Source organism: Triticum aestivum, chromosome 6D, assembly GCF_018294505.1.
Source record: "Triticum aestivum cultivar Chinese Spring chromosome 6D, IWGSC CS RefSeq v2.1, whole genome shotgun sequence".
NCBI classification, from domain to species: domain Eukaryota; kingdom Viridiplantae; phylum Streptophyta; class Magnoliopsida; order Poales; family Poaceae; genus Triticum; species Triticum aestivum.
The window spans coordinates 204130763-204141019 of NC_057811.1; the positions used below are offsets into that span (position 1 = coordinate 204130763).

The window sequence follows — 10257 nt, forward strand, 5'->3', positions numbered from 1 at the left end:
TTTTTGAAAATACTATTTGGCCAAATTATTTTTGTAAGAAATTATTTTTATGTCCTATACACATGGCATGATCATTGGGCAAGGTTTTGGATCAAGGAGAAGGGGTATAAGAGTTGGAGGATTTATTTGATTTTTAGAGCACTTGCAACCAACACACAAAAATCAAATCAAGCAAAGTCCAAAGCACTCAAAAGTTTTTTTTGTCAAACCAAAATTTACCATGATTTATTAGCTTAAGTGTTGTGGCATGAAAATCAGGGTGTGACAGACCTACCCCCCTTACATGAATCTCGTCCCCGAGATTCCCAAACTAAGCGTATAAAGGAACGAAAACTTCAATATGGGGTAGTCTTCACTTCTTCATGTTGCTTCTGCTTCCGAGTAGTGCTCCTTTGATCCTTGAGGTACTAGATGGCGCGGCTTCATGTATAACATTCTTCTTGACCCAGGTTGCAATTGGGGTCTCTTGCATAGGTCATAATGAGCTGGAGGTCGATGGCTTGGTGATCGATGTCCTTGTAGGGATCGGGTTGGTTAGGAAGTTGGAAGCACTTCCGAAGTCGTGACTCGTGGAAAGTGTTGTGCACAGTGGGTGGCTCAGGTGGTAATTCTAGCTGGTAGCCGTCTGTTCTTCGTCTTGAAGTGATCTTGGAGAAGGCCGATAAATCTTGGTGTGGGCTTCTCTTTGACATGGGAATGCTTGGTTCCTCCGAGAGAAGTGGCTTGCAGGTACACCTGGTCTTCAACGCGGAGGTTTACTTCTTGATGATGGTGGTTGGTGTAGTTCTTCCTTCTTGACATCGCGGCCTTCAATTGTCTTCTATCTAGCTGAACGGCTCTTCTTCTATTTTTGGGTAGACAAGTATGTCGCCAAAGAAAGATGACAGCTAACTTGTCTAAGTATTCCAGGAGGACTTGTTCATGGGGTACATAAAGTAGGATGGGGTATTGGTGGTGGTCTTGGTTGAGTTTTGGCCAAGGTCTTCTCGACCTAGAGTCAAGCCCGTGGTCATGATCCGACCACGTTGTGGCTTGCTAAGGCTTAAGGGTTTCAAGGATTCTAGTATGCGTGTGAACGTTTATCATTTTATCCTTGAGCACAATTCCTGAGATGCCAATTGTTCAACCTAGTCTTCCAAACAACCACATCATACTACCGAAAGAATTATCTCGTATAGGAAAACTCCAATCATCACTCATGCTATTCCTATCCTCATGACTCTCGAGAGGAGGTCTAACAAAATCATATATGTCTACAATCCCCAAACTCATATGTATGTCTACCCCTAAAAATCCATGGGTAGAACATGCAAGCTGCTAAGCTTGAACGTGACAATCCAAGTGCTCGGCCTATTCTTCCAAGGTCTAAGATAAAGCATCTCTATCCTAAGGAAACACGTCGTAAGCCACTCCAAGATCTTGTTTCCTTCCTATGATTCAACTCCAACAACCCATTAACTACACCAATCACTACATGATCTAGTAGTTCTACAAATCCAATCTCTATGGTGTTCCACAAGATCTTCTAATACCCTATAATTATTAAATCCTTGAAAAGGTCTAGCCTTACTATAGTCAGTCCACCAATTTCCATTACCACGGTCGAGTAAACTCCAAAGTCAGGCGTATATAGATCCCTAAATCAACTCCGACAATTAATCCAATCTCCTAGTTTATCGTCCACCGAGAAACATGGTATCATGATCGAGATCATCAGTCTAAATCCAATTTACTCCGAACCATGTAGACATACTCAGCATCTATATTCAACTAGAACCACCTACTTAAATCCAAATCTCATGTCCAACGAGAATTTCTTCACTTTTCCCCAAGTCATTATCGTAATATCATCTATCTCCTTTCAATATCCCCTGGCTAGGTCAATTCCTTATACTCCCAAGAATTTCATCTTGCGATTATAATTGTCCTACAAAAATCCAATTTACTCAGGGGTAATGAAAGTTATGCTACTCCATTAACACGATCCCACAAAGTTCATCTTCCAATATGAAAGCCTCATATTCCACCAAAGAGCCTCAGATAATTCCTCATGATCACTGGTATAAACTCACCGAGTCATTAGTCCTTTATCCCTATATCCTCAAACCGGTCTTCCCTATGGCATCGTCAGTTTGGTGCTGTCTTAGAATGATAATGTGTTTGTTCACTATGTCCACTAGTTCCATAATGAACCCAGTGATGTGCAAGGTTACGGAGGCTTAACTGGTTCTCTTGCAATTTAGTGGGCTAAGCACATGGTTAAGGACTTGAGCTGGGGTATCTCGTGAAGTCTCGAAGGGTCTAGGAATGGGTTTCTAGTCTGGAGGGTTAAACATAACTCTACGGAGTTGCATTTGGTCTACGAGGCCGTAGCAAAAGTCTTTAGTGCCAGTTGGTCGCCGAGGTGGAATCCTTGGTGCAACTTGTCTTGCTGATCCTCAGTTGATGAGAGAGATGAGGGGGAGAAGTGGCATAGAGGAAGGGAATGCCTAAAGGGGGTTCTATAGTGCAAGTGCAAACAAAAGGTGCCGAAAGAGCCAAACACAAGCATTAAGATAAGGAAGGTGATATAGTCGAGCACTTGTTGCCTAGGGAAAAAGTGCGACTTATATCAAAACACAAACAATAAAAACAAGCAACACACAATCATGGTTCTATTCGAACCATCATACGGACTCGACTGCGCATAGGGGGTACATGACTCATCCTACCCTAGGGGTTCTTGGACTCAGTAGTCGTGCCTTGTGCCTCGTGCAGTCTTCTGAGTTTTCCTCAGGTGTTGCTACGTCTCTTATTTTGACGAAATGATCTGGGTTGAGCCTGAAGAATCTTCAACAACTTCTCGCATGTTGAAGTGATGGGGTGAAGGTGGCTCCTCGTAGCTGGCGTTGACTTGGTCTCCTCTTGTCTTCTTATTCATGACGATCCTTTTTGCATTCTAAGGCATCGGTGGTTCCATGTGGCAATCCTTTATGCAATGACATTAACAAGGCATAGTAGAGGTCCAATCTGTCGGACACATTGTTGACAATATCGTCACCGAGAGCGGGAGATGAAGAGAACCGTCTTCCTGCTCACTATAGTGAGGCGGAACAAATGGCTAGGTTCTCATCCACCGGTGGTTGCCGATGCAACAACGGTAAGGACATGGTTGCTCTATTAGTGATGTATATCATGATCTTGCATATCTTATACCCTATTCATCGCAAGACAAGGTTGCATCATCTTGGGCAACGTCAAAGGTGTCACCATCCTCTGGGTCTTCATGTCCTCTTTCCTTGAGGTGGTTTGTTCTGTTGGCGTTGTCTCATCATGGTGTCGCCAAACTTGTGTTCCAAAGATGTGGGTGAGTGTCCGGCAAGGCGTCTTCCTCCTAGATTATCCACGAGGATTAGGAGGGATCCAGTGGTCAGGGGCATAAGGGTACTAGCGACCGTTTGCATAAGTTTTGAAGGGAAGACATCGATACGGAAAATATACCTTACTTTTTCAGAAAAACTCAGAGGGGAAGAGAAGTATAGATAATTTTGAAAACTAGTAATAGTTTTGGAAATAGTTTTACCCTAACTAACGACCATGCTATATAAGGCTTCCTACAGTCAGGATGGCTCTGATACCAGCTCTGTGGGGACCCCGACTCATAAGTCGTGATCACCGAATGCACGTGTACAATGATCCCAGAGATCAATGCTCACTGAACACAAAGAAGCTACATAGCAAGAGTCTTACATCCATACATATTGTATTACACAAGTAGGACCACTATGGTCAAGTCTTGAGTATATCATCGCAGCGGAAATCTTCGTTGACATCTTGGACCCATGCCATCTGCCTAAACCCTATTGGCATTCTGACTGGGAAGCGTCCTAGCTCGCATGTTCGTCACCGAAGTATTCTTCATCATATCCTGTTCTTTCATGCCTGGCCAATAAAATAACCAGTGGCAAGCCAATGAGTACTTTGAATGTACTCGCAAGCAACCCATGATTGGAACAAGGCACAATAATGCAATGATATAGCACTAAGTAGGTAGTTTGCAGAAAGCCAGTTTTGAGTGCAATGACATGATCTATCAACCTATAAAGTATGCATCATGGGAGTACAGATGTCCGTATGGACAAGTTACAGATACCAACATAAGCAGAGTTGGACACCAATCCAACTTGATCATCGTGTCAAGTCATCTGACTTGACCCAAATAGTTTCATCCACACACACGCACGCGGTTTGTAAAACTCTGGACGTAGTTTAAGCAGCACCGCCGAACTGTCCTTGACCGTGGACATGGCTATTCGAATAGTTTTACACTCTGCAAAGGTTGCACACTTTACCCACAAGATCCGGGGAACTTCCGTGTCATCCACGACCCGCGGTACCTCAAGTACCCGGGGTAAGCACCCGATTACTATCTTTCCCTAGACGACACTAACATAGAGTCCACTCGATTGGTAGTAACCCCCATGCCCAACATTTCACATCTTAAAATTTTGGAGCCTCACTCCCATATTCATCACATACCACAAGCACGGGGTACCAACGGTGTGTCCGGTGCCCTGTAAAAACAGTCATGGCCGCCCTACCTGGCACGACCCTGTCCCGAGAGAGCGCAACAACGACTCTCCCGTCACTAGTAATGCGGGCTCCAAGCTAGTATCGGCCTAGGTAATCAATAATGCCCTTTCCCATATAAGGGTAGAGTGGTTGCGCATGTAAGGTTGGGACAGTCGACAAATCTTAAATCTAATCCGTTTTCGAAAACACTCCCACACAACTTGCTCCGGTACACCACTTCTTTATCAAGTGGTAACCTAGCTCACCATCTTCCTCGGGCATTAGTGGCACCCGACGGGGTTTTTGAGAATTCTTTGAAAACAACTTGGTTTCCTTCACCATGCATATACCCATCCCATTTCCGTAGCAGCTACTTAGCATCCTAACTACACCCACTCACATAACCCTCACTAGTACAAATGCCCGTGCGTTGCAACGGGTGAAAAAATTAAAAATATGCAAGCATACCTTTACACAACACTTCTTGTACCCAATTTTGGCAAACATCAGAAATAAAGTTACACTGACTGTCGCATTTTGGGCCATGTAATTTGGACGTGAATAAGCCATCATAATCATTTGTCTGGACCTACTTCAGCTCGGCACTTTCATCTAATGAAAGAGTTGTGGTGCATGAAATACATCCTAGATGAACATGATTTTTTCTATTTATTTTGAAAAGGCGTTTTTCTGTAAATTTGGAGAATATTTTTTGATATTTTTTTGAAGAATAGAATCATTTTTTGGAGACGTACATTATCTGGTTGGGAAATTGCACGATGTTTTTGTGTTCTTATATTTGATTTGCAGATTTACTGATTTTTTAAATATGAATTACGCATGATGCTACGCACGAGTAAAAGCAGCAGGCTACTGTCGTAATTGTCCTGACATTGGAGAGTCAAGATTCTAGATCAAAATTACATCGTCATATTTTTGCCTAGCCGAAGGTAGATCAAGTATACTCGCTGCTACCACACACCAACATAGAGCAGCAGTGCATCACTTCAGTTAGAGAGGCGAGATGAGCAGTGCAGCACTTCAGCTAAACAGGTGAGATGAAGTGTTCTAAGTGCAGAATTGACATATTATTTTATACAATTTACATGAGTGATAGATCTAGCACCAGCATAGGTGGATCTATAATCATTCTTGTAAAATATGTCTTGACTTGTATCAAATATATAAACTTACTATGCAATGTGGACAGGAAAACCAAAATGAACCAACTTTGGTAAATTCAACCAGCACATTTAAGACCACTCTCCTCCACAGCTTATTGTTAAAGAGTACATATCTAGATTTTATGAAAGCTAAAAACTCATGTCATTTACAACCAACAATATCTAATTGGCCCTACTAGGTTACATCTAATGAATTATGAGGCGCGCTTTCCTTAGCTTCATATCTGAAACTACCATCATGAGCTGCCATCCAATAGAGAAGCTCCATTTTCAGAATAGCACATGTCCTGTTGAGAGAAAATGGAAGTTAGCACCAAGTACATCAATCTTGAAAAAAGAATAAAGTTTTCAGAGTAGCTTACAAAATCAATTTGCACAATTATATGGAGATTTTACATATTAGTTTTATACTTGAGCCTATGCCAAGAGACCAATTGCGTTAAATACTTTCTCAAATAAATTTTAATTGCTAGTTTAATCATCTGTAAACCCTGGCTGTAAATCACTGTAAAACAAACATAGCTCAATCATAATTCGCACAAAGAAAAAAAGAACCTGCAGCAAAGTAGGTCTAGGCGATGGCTAATGGTCTTTCGGAAAAAAGTCTGTGGAGGCAACATTTTGTGTAACAACAACAAAAATTGAAGTTAAAACTCCAACAATTACCTTGTTCATACAATATTCCAGATTTTGCAAAGATGCAATCAGCATGGAGTTCAATGGAACATGGAGCAGTTATAACAATACAGTAAATAGTGGAGTGACAGATAATCTTGAAAAGCCAACTATAGGATGCATAAGCTACTGGATGGGCCCATAGTGGAGTGATCTGGATGTTTCTTCCAAGATTATTTTGTCGGCAAGAGCAGATCAAGGCTTTAATTACTTGCTAGCAGCTAGCTGCACAAACTAAAGATTTAGGCATACAGATCAAAGAAGCGCTTGTTTACCCAATTGCCAAGAGCAGATCAAGGCTGCAAGTAATTGCTAGCATTAAGTTAAGCTGGGGCTTGGCTTGCTACAGCTACCTGCACCAACTACTGATTCAGAACGAAGAGATGCTTGCTTCAGCCTATGCCAACACACAAATTTTCCAATCAAAGCATTGCTTACTTGCTTGCATCAATTCAAACTGCTACTTGTTGTAGCTACATTTACAAACGAAATAAGATGGAAAAATAATATAAAGTTTCATCCTATAATTATAAGTGAACTCTGGTTGTAAATCAAAGATAGCTACTGTAGGACATGATCCACGCTTTCAACAATTCAAGTACGCTCTAGCAATTTTCTAGCTAAAGAGTTGAATCCCCACCTTTGTGAAAAAAACATTTCTTATAGAACCCATTCTATTACATAAAAAGTAACAATCTCAGCTCTGGTTCCAACTCTAAATCATTTTAATTACAAAGTTGAATACGACGATGACTTATTCCTACTCCCAAGTTTCTCCAAAATCACGTCCTAAATGTTCTGAACTGGAAGACCAAGAACTCAAATCGAACAAAAAGAGACACATATTCCTCAAAAGAGAAATTAGGTGCTTCACATTAATCCATATGGAAAAAGAGCAATAATTTAACAACCATATGAAGGCACAACCCATAACTTGCTCAGGCTACTATATAGTGTGCATTGTTCTGGAGGCCATGATCCACCCACAACAGAATCCCCGACCTTTCTTGCCCCAAAACCAGACAGAATATTATGCACAAAGTTATCCAAATTGCTACTAAAAGCTACCAGCCAATAGCAAGAAGAACATAAAAAAGTAAGTAATGATGGTCGATGGTAGATAGGAACAATGCAACATTCCTGCATTACTATTACAGCCCCTCAAAGTATAAGTGTTCAATGAAGAGTATAATCACCTGCAGCACAACTATACATACAGATGTGACCAATCTTCATGCCCGCTGCGTGGAACTTCTTTAATTGGAGTCGGAGCTGCTCCCACAAATCTTCACAACGGTCTTCAAAATTTTCACATGTTATGGTACCCTTGTAAAAAAATAGCATGCAAGTAAACATGTAGAACCTGCACATTTTTTTCTGGTCATGATTTAAGATTACATTTTCACTATATAATGAGAAGGGAGAGTTGAAAGTATGAGATGGGCAAGAAGATCATGCATAACATAGCAAAGCATGCTTGTGGCAAATATAAAAAATGAAAAGCTAAGAAGCCTGCATGAATTAGTCTTGCAAGCTCCACACAATCATGAATACGCAAAGAAGATATCATAATATGGGTCACAAAACTCAAGATAGAATGTGAGCATGGGCACAAAATCACCTCACAAGAAGAATTTCTGTAACTCATGATTGCTATCATATTTTTATCATAGTCATGATGCTTTGTGAAGCAACCAAGCTAGGTGCATGAGTAATAGAGAGAATCAGTACCTCAGAGAATATTAGTACTTCAGAGCCATGTGCCTTTAACATGGGAAGGCATTTATCTAACAGAACCATCTTTTCCTGTAGAAAGGGAAGTAATTTTCCTCATCTCAAAGAAAAGAACCATTTTTTCCTGAAGAAAGCATCAAGCCTTGAGGAGGCGCTCCAAGGACGATGCCCTTGAGCTGCTTCAGGACTGCAAGGAGACCGCTAATACTGCAGTCCGCACCAGGGTAGGGGAGGCACGATGCCGATGGAATCGTTGGGACGCACGACAGACACAAAAATTTACAAGTCACGTAGTTTTATATATTTTTACTCACTACTGGAGTTAGTGAATGATGAAAATGTACTCAAAGACTAAAACTGAATTCTATACACCAAATATAATTTTCAGGATATTCTGGTTTATTTAAATTGTGTGCCGCAATCATGTCTGTCCTCATTGCCTCCTCTACATCTGCCAATGTCCTCGAATCCTTGGCATCCATGGGGATCCAGTATGTCCTCCTCATCGCGTCCGGCCATCATGTCCAAGACCTGTTACATGTGCCATAGAGCTCCTGAAATTTCAAAATCAATAAAAAAACTGAACATATATGTGGATTCAACGAAAGATGTCTTCGCTTGTGCTCTACGAATAAGTGATCGAGGTCTTGGCTGTTTTGTACAAAGAACACAAAGTCCTGGTAAATGATTTACAATAATGTAGCATGACGTTCAGCTTGTTTGGGCAAGTTATGTTCAGTTTGTTCAGTTTGATCTTACCAAAAGGATCAACGTAATTCAAGACATGGGAACTCAACCAAGAATACATTGGTGCCTATCAATACCTTCCAATTGGATTTCGCCTTAAATCAATGCAGGGGTGGCAGGGGAGCTCATGTGTGTGTACCTGTGCGTGGTTGTGATAATCGGTTCAGACGAAGTAGTGTCCTCGCCGGCGTTGCGGATGAGGGCCTGGGTGGAGGAGCTGTGTTCCGTGGATAGCACACGCTCAGCCGTCAGGACAGCGCCCAGCCGGACCATCTTGGGATGACACAGGGAGCCAGGGAGCGGCTGCACGACCGAAAAAATTGGGAGGCCAGCAACACATTGGAAATCCATCAAGAGTTGGCCTGCAGTGTTGGAGCATATAGTCAATGTTCTCAAGATTTTGCAGATTCAACTTCTGAACCAAAATCATACAAAAGATGAATCATTTTACACATTATGAACATTCAGAAGCAGATAACAAACGTATCATGCATCTATTCACTGCTTCTAAAATTGTATCTAACCATTAGTTGAGTAAGTCACCAGAGAGTTCTTATGTATATTGAACATGTACTCAAGCACTCATGAAAAATCTTCTATACAAAATTAATCAGGCGAGAGCATGCCCATGCCACTGAATTCTCACGCGACCCTGGAGGTTGCTGTTAGCCACGGGCTGAACTTGTGAAGGGCATATCTAGCAATTAGCAACGACATGGCATACTTTTTTGCGGGGAGGAGAGGAATCTGGACAAAAACCTGATCCGACGACCGGAGCCGCCGTCGGACCAGCAGCAGGTAGCCGCGCAGTCCCTATTCTCCCTTCTCTTCTCTACATCTCACCTCGTCTCCCTCCCTTGTATCTTCTTCCCAGACGACCGAGTCGCCACAGCCATGGAGCACCGCCGCCGCCGGCCTCCAGTACGAACCGTCGGGATGGATCCCGACCTCCGCCACTTCCCCACCGTTCCCCACCTCCTGGAACTCTGCCGCTGCCGTCCTGCTACCGATCGGATCGGGGAACCGGAGCGCCGCCGCGGCCGGCCTACACTACGAACCGCCGGGATGGATCCCGACCTCCGCCACTTCCCCGCCGTTCCCCGCCTCCCGGATCTCTACCGCCGCCGCACCAGCCCAGAAACCGCTTTTTATTCACTCACCGGGGACCGCATGTTGAATCGTTAAAACCACAGGGTTTTATTTATAAATTTCTGAACGAAACGTTTTTCTCACTTAAGAAAGGATGGCGGGTTGAATTCTTAAAAATAGAGGGACTCTTCTGCAAAAACAACGATGACGTACAACCAGACGCGATCGCTGGTTTATTAGTAGGTAGAGATAGAAAGGTAGGGTCGTGCATCATGCA

At 42.5% G+C, this 10257-nt stretch overlaps 1 long non-coding RNA gene across 4 annotated transcripts; it reads right to left on the reverse strand.

The window, feature by feature from the left end:
- Nucleotides 1-5772: 5772 nt before the first annotated feature.
- LOC123144465 (uncharacterized) lies at nt 5773-10052 on the reverse strand. 4 transcript variants are annotated; one of them, XR_006471518.1, is made up of 5 exons: nt 9651-10052; nt 9031-9253; nt 8142-8698; nt 7607-7736; nt 5773-6022 (listed from the first exon to the last, which is right to left on the reverse strand). It is a non-coding gene; the product is annotated as an uncharacterized lncRNA (long non-coding RNA). The 4 variants fall into 4 exon arrangements; XR_006471517.1 differs by having other exon boundaries at nt 7607-7773; XR_006471516.1 differs by having other exon boundaries at nt 7607-8675.
- Between the last annotated feature and the right edge of the window lie 205 nt (nt 10053-10257).